This window comes from Meleagris gallopavo, chromosome Z (genome assembly GCF_000146605.3).
Source record: "Meleagris gallopavo isolate NT-WF06-2002-E0010 breed Aviagen turkey brand Nicholas breeding stock chromosome Z, Turkey_5.1, whole genome shotgun sequence".
Classification (NCBI taxonomy): Eukaryota; Metazoa; Chordata; class Aves; order Galliformes; family Phasianidae; genus Meleagris; species Meleagris gallopavo.
Genome location: NC_015041.2, coordinates 62,332,504 through 62,343,270, shown reverse-complemented (window position 1 = coordinate 62,343,270; position 10,767 = coordinate 62,332,504).

Genomic DNA, 10,767 nt, shown 5'->3' with positions numbered 1-10,767 from the left:
GAAGTCCATGAAAAAAAAGTTGTTTGCATTAGAGAATTTTAGGGTTTTATGACTGAAAACAAATGAAAAAATATTATCATAAGAAATGCCACTCTTTGTTTAATAATTAACAAAATGCAAAATTCACCTACTGCCTAGAGGTCTAAATGTGGGTAATATATTTAATTTTTACTTCCAGATCTGAAAGTTGACTTTAAAAAAGTTTTTGTCTTGTAGAAGGGAAATGGTCAATCTGAAGTAATATTGAAAGCTTTGTGTATTTCATACATAATTAAAATTAGAAATCTAAATCTAGATCTGACTCCTCAGCTTCTACCTAAACTTGAAGGGCAAAACAAGGGTTTCATTCTCATGCAGTTCCAAGAACCACATATGAACATACCTATAGTCTAAATAGTTTGATTTATATTCTCTCTTTTTCTCCTTGTCTTACCCTTGTTTCAGTCTTTCTTGTATTATAGCTCTTAAGTAAGTTCACCTTTATTCTTCCAGAGAGGGGTAAATAAGAATAAAATGTCATCATTTTTCAAGGATAGTACTTTCAGAGGGATTTTATGATTCGTTAAATCATACCTAAAAATGTATGATTGGCTGTCAGGTACAGGTTTGAGAGTAGAAATATAGAGAATCTTTGCTACTGAAAGTAATGTAGCAAAAATCAGTTTCTTATGTTCCTCTTTATTTCTGCTGCTTTTCATTAAAAATGAGAAAACAAACTAATAAACTATTGCTTGACAGTTTACCTACAATGAAAGTACATGGAGATAAGAGTATATGGGATGAATTTCTTCATATCTAGGAATGCTTTCTGTGTTTGTTCAATTTGATCAACCTCTGATGACCTTCCATCAATTCTACAAGATGTCTCTGTGCTTTCATTAGACCAAGCCAGGCAAGAGATAGTCACTACATGAGATATACTTTCTCCTCAGAGGGTTTAGGAGAGGAATACTTACCATACAATAGGTGCAGAGACCAACTTGTCTTTTAAGCATTTCAAAAATTTGTTACTGTACTCTAAAACAGATTTAGGGGAAAAGGAGCCTGAACACTCAAAAATCAGCTTATGTTCACACTTGTGTCTGTAGTTGAATGCAACAGAGGCAGTTAAGTACTTGCTATGTTTGACAAGTCTGCTCAACCCCTGAGGATTAATCTTACCACAATGATCAGAGTGGAGAACTTCATCAAGTGGAAAAAAGCACTGCATCCTTCCATAGGACACCTAGGAAATTGCTGTAAAAGACAGTGGGGCAGCAACTGGTGTGAATGGTTATACATCTGCTTGTACCCTCTTGACATTTTGAAATTAGGCAATGTGCAATTATCACACAAGTCTTACTGCTCCACCTATCATTAGGTACTGGTATTGGAGAGAAGATAAATCCTTTGCCATGGACTTCCTAAAACCTTAGTTTAATCATTTGTGCACTAAATTCAGTCTTGAGATGTGGTTCTGCTCCCAGATTGCCTAACATGCCTTACTGACATACAGTGTCAAGGGCTCCAGGAATCAGGTCTGTGCTGTGCCCTCTGCTCCAATCCTAACCTGAAAGAATATCACCCTCAACTTGAAAAACATTTTACTTTTGAGAGATGTTGAGATAGAAAGGAAGCTCCAGACTTTATCCTACAAGATGACACGTATGAGAGCAGTATGGGAATGTACCTCTTTCAAGGCTGTCATAAACCCTTTGTCTCTTAGTGTTAAGTGGGAGCAGAAGCTTTCAGTACTTTGCAGAGTACAAGTGACACATACAATAGGTATGATTTTCAAAAGAAGGATAGGGAGAGAAGAAAGGGAAAAGTAATTCATTTTTGGCACAAAGTGCTTCTTTTTACTTGAGCTGAAATGTACTCCGTTGTTACTGCTATACAGAAAACATGCTGAAATCTTGTTCTATTGCCTTTCCAAAACTCATGAAGACTTTTTCTGAAGCTTGCGCCAGTACTCACAGATATTCTTGTGTCTTTTTCTGCTAGCTTTTTTTCTATTTTATTTCTTTTTACTTAAAGCTCAAAACTGTTTCTGAAAAATGCAGTTCACGGCACAGTTCTTATACTGCCAAAGACCCTCAAAATAACCATTCATCTGTTTCTATTGCAATGACCAAGCAATGAATGCTGCAACAATTTTACGAAACAAAAATGTGATCCTCCATAGCAATCAATTCTGTACTTTTATAGTTACTGAAGACTTTTTCTTTCCTCTGTAAATGATCTGTCTTTAGTACACATGTCCATCAATCTTCTTACTTTGCCATCTATTGAAGTCATATTTTATATAAGAAAAGATATATTGTTGGACAAATAGCTGGTTCTGTTCTGTTTTACTCCAATCTTTCAGACAGAGGAATGGAATATTTATTTTACCAAAAGCTTTCTGATGCTTTGAACTAGAGGCAGATATAATAATGTTCTGCATCCATTTTACCTTCATTTTACGTTGGAAAACACTAACAGTAGTTATTACAGAAGTTTAAGTGAGTACAGTACTGCCATTGTGGTTTATGCTTGTATTGATTTTCCTTTGGAAACTGGTGTAGATCCATATTGCCACAGTTCTCTTAATCCAGTTTGTTTGACCTCAGCTGAAGAAATAAGATAGACCTTAAAATGAACAAAAATCTATATTGCACTAAAAATCTATAAGTCATAGATTTTTTTTGACTTGCCATTTCTTATTTTGTGGGTGGAATAGAATTTTAAGTACAAAACTGAGGGAGACTTTCACGTATATGTGGGTAGAACTGGCATTTTCTGCTGAAGTTTCCTCGTTAGTGACTGCATCTGTAGCTACTGAGACTCCTGCAAATAAGGATAGAGAGAGAAATAAAGGGAAGGAAGGTAAGATTGTTTTTGTTATCATGGATTATTTGCTTATTTTGACAAAGAATCTCCTGATGTAATGAAATTCTGATAATATTTTTAGTATTGGACAGACTTGGAACTGAGCAGTATATATGCAAGGTCATAGAAGTTGTGTTTTGCAGAGAAACTGGAATCTCTTTCTCTGGAGATATTCAAAACTCATTTGAATGCATTCCTGGGTAACCTGCTATGGGAACCTGCTTTAGCTGGGGTTTGCACTCACTAATCTCTGGAGTTCCTTTCCAACCCCAATGATTCTATGATTTTATGATTCTATAGGAGACTTTGTCATCTAAGTAAATAGTGAAAGGAAAAAGTAGCTGTAAATAAACTGGTCCAGCACATAAGCCCTATTTAACCAGACAACTGTGTAGCAGAGGATGCTTAACGTGATGTCCTAGGGATTACTGTTAAAACTGCTGAGTATTTTTCCTCTTCTTTGTGGTACTGCACACTTGCTTGCAGAGATCAAGATGGTGGGCAAAGGTATAGCTAAAGTCTAAGAAGTTTTTCGTTTGGTGGAGTCAGTAGGTCTGTAAATCTAGGTCACCACTTCCAGTTTTGCTTCTTGGATTTTGTGGAGCAAAACTAGACTTTGTCTAAACCCAGGAAAATAGAGATTTTTTAAAGGAAATGTTATCCAGATCAATCTCATGAATGAAAGATGTCTGAATTTGGAACAAAATCCAAAATTTACAAATAGTTTTAGATATTTAGTATAACATTCATCATGATGTTAAGCAGAAATCTGGTAGTGTTTATGGTGTTGTATGTAACTTACTCACATCAGGTAGCGTTTTGTCCTTTGCTGGGTGTTTCTGTTAGGATGAAAATTTAGCATTACAGTTACCATACATGTACTCCATTTGTTTTTTATCCCAACCGGAACATTGTAGAAAAATTCAGGCAATTCTTTTTGCATAAATATTTGCATAAATAATTGCAGCTCCTGATATTTTTGAAAGTTCCATGCCCCACTACCATATTTCTATTTTAAATTTTGCCTACAACCACACGTAAAAAATATCTCATTTTCTGTATCCATTTTGCATTACCTGAGTAGCTAGTAAGCTTGGATGAATCAATTAATTTTGTTCTAAATTTTGGATGAAACCTGAGAAGAATTATGCAACTCAGACTGTTCATTGTCCTAACAAGGAATACATTGTGAGATAAGATGAATCAAGCAAAATAATGGGTTGGGCTTTATGCCTCATTGCCAATCTTTCTCAGAAACATTGGTATACTTCTCACTCTGAAGTGAGAAATGCAGCTTTAATTGCCATAGACTACACTGGTTGATCCATTAGCAGTGGTAAGAGTTTTCCAACAGGAGCAGAGTGGAGAGGACATTAATGTTTGTTCTCTCCCAGCAACAGACTCTTGAGATTAACTAAAAGAGAATTAAGACTAGATACATGAGGTGCAAAGAATGAAAACCTTGAAAAGGAAAAGTTTGGAATACTAGAGCAATAATTTTACATTAACAATGCAATTGAAAGGATTTTGAGGAACGTTCTTTTTACATTTTTTTTTAATTTTGAAGTGTATGGCAATTGATGGAAAACATTTAGTCCAAGTCAGTTTGCTGTAAATATAATGTATTCTTTGACCTTCTGCTCCAGCTGTACATTCTGAAGGGCAAATAGAATGACATTATTTACGAAGAAAAAAAATCTGAAATTACATTGGGTTAGGTGAGAATATATTCAATATTCAATTATTTTAGAAAATAAATAGAAAGTGAAAGCTATTCCCTTTCCTATCCCATCTCAAACCTCCCCTTTAAAGACAATTTGATTTTGTCCACATTATCAGTTTGGTAACATGGCTGTTAAAAGGTGGCATTTGGTCAGCTATCTAGATTTAGGAATGTGTTTTTGAATTTTAAAGGATACTTTAAAAAAAAATTAAAAAAAACAAAAAAACTAGAAAATGGGTTTAAAGATGAGAGAAAAATAGTTTTTGTTCATTCATATCTCTAATCGCATTCTCAGAGTAATTATATTAGTAAATAAACAAACAAATAAATAAAATGCAAGGAAAAAGGATGAAGAAGAAAACAGTTCTATCTGCGAAGTTTCAAATAATTCAGTGAGTATCTAAAGCGCAAGGTTTAAACAGGGTTCTCTTGGAGAAATAAATGGTAATGGAAAACTAATTATCTGTGTTTTTAATATTCCAGTTCTATTCATTCTTCAAACCAATGGAAATCTGGTTGTATGTAAATAGTGTTCTTGAATCAAAAGAACAGGGAATAGTTTGCAGTGTTTGTTTTCCTTTGACACTTGTTATGCTTAAGGAATGTGTGATGAGGAAACTCAGGAGAAGCATTCTTCTAAACTCTCTTCTCCCCCAGCTATGCAATACAATACAGAAGTTATCCTTTCTTAAAAAAATGAAACTGTGGTGAGGGAGAGAGCAATGTTTTTTCTTTCATCATCTCCTATCAGGCATAGTATGCCACTGATAAGATGAGGTCTACAGGTAGATGACAGTACTGTATGCTATTAGACACCATTATTAATATTCCACCAATATGAAATCAAATCCTTAACTTCAATTTTCCCTATAGTTTATTGCTATCAGGGATTCCTTGCTGTCTTGCAGAGATAATGATCTCTTCATAGACATTCTCAGTATATTCCAATTATTCTATCTCTGCTCTTTGATAACTAAAAGCTCTGTATCCAAGACAGTCAAGAGCACAGCTCAAGAATAAATAGCCATAACAGCATTACCAATTCATTTTAGCATCAACATAATCATAGAATTACACAATGGCTCGGGACCTTAAAGATCATAGATCCAACCCCTTGCTTTGATCAGGGTGTCAACCACTAAATCTGGCACTGTGCTCAAATAGACTACAAATTGCTCAAAGCACAAGAGGGTAATCTGATATATAATTAGAATATGCTAAATAAGAATACAGCTAACATTTACTGCAATAGGATAGATCAACTTTTTGTTTATCAGACTTATTTTCTAATGATACAGCTGCTTGAACAGTAAGGTTCCAGAGACAGCTTCACCTTCATTCATTTATGAGATATCTGAAGAAAAAAAAATAGCTTAAAATAAAACTGGAATATTTTTGAATGTTAAAAACTAGACTTTTTTTTTTTTTTTTCTTTTGAGAGAGAGAGAGAGAGAGAGAAAGGAAGGGGACAAAAATTAACACTTTCTGTTGGTTTGTAAGATTCTGACTGGCTTTAATCGGTATGTCATCTAAAACAGAAATACTCTAAGCCTGTAAAGTATTGTGACAGACTGTCATGCAGAGGTAGTGGTACTGATGTTGCGACCAGGAGCTGACAACTGAGTTTCATTAAAGCAATATATATATATATATATTCAAAAAGTGAATCATCTTTTTGTGAGCAAAGATGGGTATAAAGATCAAATCTGACTATGATTTCTTTGTTCCTGTCATTCTGTCATGACTTCTGCCCAAAAAGATGTTAGATGCAAGAGGATTAAAAAAAAATGTGTTTTCAGCAGATCTTATCATCTATATTGCCTTGTCATTTCTTTATTGATGAAAAGCAAGTTTCAATCAGAAATCTAGAAATATTAATGAAAGAAAACTGTACGTAACCTTATGAGAATATCTTGCCATTTTTGAGTAACATATGCTGTGTTATTTTATGTAATTATTTTGGTATTAATTTTTTTATATTATTATTCAAATGACCTAAGAAGAAATAAAAATAAACGTTCTTGTGAGGTGACGTACTATATAAACCTTTTTTTAGAGCTCCTTATTGTAATAAGGGTTATCCTTTTCTACCTTTTAACCCTGAATAGTTCATAATAATGCTTGTTGTATTGATAGAGACTACTGGTAAACCCAAATTCTCTCATTTGAAAATTAGTCTGATAAACACCTATCAAAATTATATTATTTGAGGACATCTTCATTTCTAAAGAATTCCCCTGAGGGATAGCTTCTCCCACACTCTTGCATTTTTTTCTTTTTACATTAGATCTGATATTGCTGATAATAGCCGTGGGCATCAGTCTATGTCACTCCTGTTTTATGTCTTATTGGTCATGTTATTTATTCTCTCAAACAGATAAAAAGATATGTCTCTTAATTGGTCATAGTCCTGTATTTTCCTCCAGAAACTCTTATCTCTCCATTAACTTAGTTGAAAAGCCTGTGAACTCTGGAGAACATTTCATCTATATATGTATATATGTATACATAGATTAGATTTTGCAGAAGAAAACCAATTTATAAAATGTATAATAGTGTTTTTCTATATGGGATTCCTCAATAAATTTTTTCCTCAATAATTTTTTGTCTGTGATTAAAATATATATTTTCTAAAAAAAAAAATCATTCTAGAATAAACAAATATATTGGATCAGAGGATGACTTTCTAAAAAATATTATTTCCTTCAAATACAGCTTCTTCTTTCCTCCAGCTGTATCATTTTGCATGGTGTTAGGAAAACAACCCCAGATACCTGAAAGCTTGACGTGGATTTTGATTAATGTACCATAAGCCAGAATGTTTGAGCTACCAGTAGTATCCAGATGTGTTGCTTTTCGGTAGTGTAGTTAATTTGTGGGGTGAAAATGTTCTCCCAACAGTCAGCAAAAGAAGCACTGTTAAGTTCAGTACAAAAGCACTGTGAGCTTAATGCTGCAAGGTGAGACCAAAAAGGTCAGTGCAAACACCCTGGAGTGGAGGAGGAAGAAGGTTCTTTTGCAGTCTGAGTACAGTTGTGGAAGAGGAAAAACATGAGAATCCTCAGCCACTGTGATCCAATAGGGCTGCTTTGGGAGAGTTGTACTTCCCCTTAAAAGTGCAATCACACCATTTATCTAAAACACAGGAGAGCAGCATTCCTACTAGCAGTTCCTGAAGGCTGTTCTGCAGCTCACTGCTGTGCCATCCTGCACAACCAACATGGTTCTCTGCAAAGCAGAAGCGTGATGGTAGGAGACCCCAGGGTTTATGAATCTGCATGCTGGAAACAAGAAAATGTAGAGATGGAGGCAGGAGGGATACAAGAGTGTGGTAGCAGAGCCACAGAGGGAATAGACCTGGGCTGTATGGGTATTCAGAATAAATAAATATGAAAGCATTTATTATTAAAATCTAGCAATAAAATCAATCAGAAAGAGAATACATTATTTTCCAAAGTCTTTGGCTTACAATTAAAGTGAAAAAACCTGTCTGCTACAATGCATCATGCATATTATAGTTCCCGCTATTGGACACTGTAAATTAGAGCTGGGTAAAGTACTCTCATTAGTTTATAATCTTTTTTTTTTTTTTTCCCCCTTTTTTCTAAGTGAGATTTTCTCCATAACTGAGACATTTCAGCAAGTGCTTTACAGTCCATAGTAAGATCTCATTATTATTCTGGCCCTGTAAACATTGATGGCTGATGACAATAATCCCTTAGTGTAAGCTGTTTTATAGAGTTGTATAATATTATTGATGTTACTAAGGGAACAAGAAGCAGGTGGATATACCATCTGTCATCGCTACCTAATGATAATTTACAGAAAAGTTTTTAAAGCAGTTTGGTTCAGTACAAAGTAATAAAAGAAACTAAGGAAACTGGTTGTAAATTCTGTGAAATAATTGCCATCACCCAACTATTTTTTTCTGTTTATTTCTCTTTGTTTTATTCTGTTTATAAATAAGATTAGAGATAGAAGGTACATGCCTGATAAACATGAAGAAAGCAAGATTTGAAAAAGTTATATTTTATTTTGGAATTTAAATGACAATTGTGATGTTTTATCATGCAGTAATATTGCTTCTCATCAAGACTTGGAGGAAAATACTGGCTATAGACCCAACAACACCCTTGGCTTCCTGGTTAGATATTTTGACTTCATCCTTGCTAACCCCTAGTTTGCCTGGAGAGGAAGAAACAGGCAGAGTGTGTGAACATGAAGTATGCAATCTCAGAGGTCATCAGATTTGTTGTCATGGGAATTAGGACCACAGGGAGCAGTAGCTACTGTTCACTTACAGGAATGTACTGACAGTATCTTTCAACTCTATTTCCAATTTTCAAGATGATGGATCAAATTCTCACATATTATTATGTCAATATTTTGGTGTTCATTTTGCATGTTCCTATGCAATATGTTTTTGTGCAAAATCAGTAATCTCCATTCAAGTCCAAATGAAAAATAAATTTAATCAAAATAATGATTGTTCCACGGTTGCTTTCTTTAAAATATGTCACTTTTCTTTTAAGTATTCATGGCTATTCTAATGGACAAAAAACTAAAGGTTGCTAAAAGTAACGTTTTTATATTGCCTTAGTAATGGTAGAATTAAGAGGAAATGTAGTAAAAGGTGCTTGAGTGGGGAGTCTAGCGTTATTTCAGTCATGAATACCTTGCCTGATTTTAAGCAAACCTTTCCATTTCAGCCTGTCTCTTTTCTTCTGTACATTGTGTCTTGAATTAGCAGCTTGTAAAACCTCTGAAGTTTTTTTTCTGTGTACAATGACTACCTCTATGGAGTCCAGTCTGAGCTGAGGGCTGCAACTGTTAATTAAAGAAATTCATATGCTTGTGAGAAAAAGGTAGTAAGGGCACAATCTATACAGCTAGTCAATGTAGCAAGAACTCTGAACTTCACATATTAGCTATAAATCTTTCATTAGACTATTTGTATAAAAACATGCACTGTATCATTTATGAAAAGATTATAGTTCATGTATTTTTTTTAATTCTACCCATGTTTTAACAATAGTTCTTTCTATCAATAGAGAATTCAACTAGCCTCCTATCAAGTGCAATGAATCTCCAGTTGTCTCTTACTGTTTATTGACGTTGCCTTCTCTTACCTTTCCTTTTCATCCACCATTCCAGCACTCCTTGGAGTGAAGATGAAAGCCATAAAGCATAATCTCATATAGGGGCTGAGACAGCTGATAAAAGTAGATGCAAGAGGTGCTGGAGGAATTTCTGACCAACTTGTTTAATGAAGATGTGGAGTTCTACACTGTCAGAGTTCACATTGGCAGGATTTTCAGAGGAAGATATCATCAGACTTCATTGTTTTCTTGCTTGAGACCTTTTAACCAATGAAGAGAGCTTCAACTTCAGTTGACTCAAAAGGACCTGCACAGGTCATTGGCTAACGATTAAGTTTGGGATGCCATTTGCCTTTCACTATTCTCTTGAGTTCTTGGCATCTTAACAGACTGCCTATTTTGACCTATCAGAGAAAAGGTATTTTTTTTTAAATACCTTGTTGTGAGTATTTCAGGCAAAAGAGCCCTACAGAGATACAGAGATGCTCTTTCACTATCCTCAGTAGGATACAGAAGAGAATTGGAAAGGTAAAAGTATGAGAACTGACAAGTTGATAAAAAGACAGTTTAATAGGTAGAGTAAAAGTTGCACAAAAAAAGCAAAAGAAGTTCCGTCACTGCCTCTCATTGGCAGTCAGATACTCAACCATAACTGGGAAAGCAGGGCCATCATTTGTAGTGTTTCATTAGGAATGCCAACACCATCACTACTAATATTTCACCTTTCCTTCTTCTTTATCTCAGCTTCTAGTGCTGAGCATGATGCCACGGTATGGGACATTTCTTTGTTCTGCTTCTCCTTCTTGTTTCCTTCCAACTCTTTCTATACTCCCATCTGCTGGCTGGCAAGGCAGCAGGAGAAAAAATGCCTTGTCTCAGTGTAGGCACTACTGTGCAACAACTGAAAGCAACTGTTATCAACATTGTTTGTCGTCACAAATCCAGAACTTAGCAAAATATTTTAAGGTACAATGAAGAAAATTAATACTATCCCAGTCAAAATCAGCATATATCCAAATTAATCATTTGAGCAGAAAGATTTAAAAATATATGAGCTACTTCTCTTGTTTCTGGAATGTCTTTAAAAAAAAAAAT